Raw genomic sequence first — 2044 nt, 5'->3', positions numbered from 1 at the left:
TGCTCAACCTCCTTAGCGATCAGGGAAATGCAAATCAAAACAACTTTGAGATATCATCTTACACCTGTCAGAATGGCTAAAATAAAAAACTCCAACTTGTGTTTTGAATTGACTTATCTGGTACTTGTCTTCTTATCTCCCAAGTGCATGCCTTTATTGCTACTACATAGCTATCCAGTTGCAGGTGTTAACTACTGGCATGGTCACAATGTCTTCCTTTCCCCTATTCCTGCCCCACAGACATACTAATTTTTTTTCTGCCACACATCTCCAATCCATAGCACGGCTCTGATTAGCTCAGCATTTAGCAGTTGGATTCTGATGACTAAGCACCTGCTGTTTGCAGCTGCGCTCTCAGCCTCTGTCCTGTGATTTCTTTCCTTTTCCTGCAGGCATTGATTTTCTCTTGCTTTCACAACTGTCTGTTTACTAACTCAACTCCAAACTCTCCTTACTGTGTCACATACCCCTGAAGAATCTTAAGCACATCAGATGACCCCAATGTCTCCGTCACAGAACCTTCGATCTACACCAGTTGTTCCTTTACCTTGCTGGAATTGTCACTCTTGGAATACTGTGCAGCCTCACTTTCTTTTCCTGGGGTGCATTATTTTGGTCACTTCCACAGGAAGGTGCATTTGGGGAAGTGGGTCATTTTTTAAATGTGAGTTTGTGTGTGCAGGTGCAAATGCACACATATAATTGCATGCAGGTCAGCCCCTAATCTAGGTATCATCCTAAGAAATGCTCTCCATCTCTTTAAAGACGGGGCCTCTCATTGCCCTAGAGCTTACCAGTGGGCTAGAAAGGCCAGTTAGATCTCGGCATCCTCCAGTCTCCACATGCACAGTGCTGGATTATTTGTATACCCCATTTGCTTAGGGCTTTATGTGGGTTCTGGGGATTGAACTAAGGCCCTCATGCTTGCAAGGTAAGTTATACTGATGGAGCTAACTCCCCAGCCCACAAAGTAGCTCATTCTTGAAGCTGTGTATGTCTGTGAGGACCTTTGTTTTCCTTTCATAGATAGGTGGCAGCTGCAGAAAGCTGGCTTGAAGCACTTTCCTTAAAAGTCTTCTATGCAATATTGTCACAGAAGAATCCCAAATTTCCTTGATTTCTGTTTCTTTGCAAATACAGTATGAGTATCTATCTCATATTTCAAATTTTTGGGCCAGGTGGTGGCACACATCTTTAATCCCAGCACTCTGGAGGCAGAGGCAGGTGGATCTGTGTGAGTTTGAGTCCAGCCTGGTCTACAAAGCAAGTTCCAGGACAGGCTCCAAAGCTACACAGAGAAACCCTGCCTTGAAAAACCAAAACCAACCAAGCAAGCAAGTAAGCAATCAGACAACAAAAACACAAATTCTTGGTACCAGAAATGCTTTGGCTTTATGAATTTTGTTCTGATTTTGGAATATTTGCATATGCATAATGAGATATCTTAAAGATAGAATCCAGTCACAACATAAAATTCAATTATATTTTATATATGCCTTATACCCATATCCTGAATTTAATTTTAGGCTATACATTGATGTGATTGCATTTTCATTTTGGGTGGCGACAGGGTCTTAATATGTAGGCCAGCCTACTTTGGAACTCAGTATGGAACTCAACTGGCCTGAAACTTGTGGTCCTCCTATGTTAACCTCTCAACCGCTGGGATTATGGGCTTGAGCTACCACGCCTAGCTCCCCCACCTCCAGTTCTTTTAAAACTACAACCCAGAAGTGAAATTTTGGGGTTGTATGCTAAATTTACACTTCTTTCTTTCTTTCTTTCTTTCTTTCTTTCTTTCTTTCTTTCTTTCTTTCTTTCTTTCTCTTTTCTTTCTTTCCTAGTTTTTAGAGACAGGGTTTCTCTGTAGCTTTGGAGGCTGACTGGGAACTAGCTCTTGTAGACCAGGCTGGCCTCAAACTCAAAGAGATCTACCTGGGATTAAAGGTGTGTGCCACCACCACCTGGTTTACACAGATTACTAGAAATGGGTTAAATTAAGATGTAAGGATTAGCCAATAAGAAGCTAGAGCTAATGGGCCAA

At 42.0% G+C, this 2044-nt stretch overlaps 1 protein-coding gene across 2 annotated transcripts in view; it reads left to right on the top strand.

The window, feature by feature from the left end:
• Mtm1 (myotubularin 1) overlaps nt 1-2044 on the top strand; it is a 139240-nt gene that overhangs the window by 124867 nt on the left and 12329 nt on the right. The gene's annotated exons all lie outside the window — the stretch shown is intronic.

This window comes from Microtus ochrogaster, unplaced genomic scaffold (genome assembly GCF_000317375.1).
Source record: "Microtus ochrogaster isolate Prairie Vole_2 unplaced genomic scaffold, MicOch1.0 UNK45, whole genome shotgun sequence".
In the NCBI taxonomy this organism is placed as follows: domain Eukaryota; kingdom Metazoa; phylum Chordata; class Mammalia; order Rodentia; family Cricetidae; genus Microtus; species Microtus ochrogaster.
The sequence above is the reverse complement of the archived record's forward strand: the minus strand, read 5'-3'. Positions and strand labels throughout refer to the sequence as shown.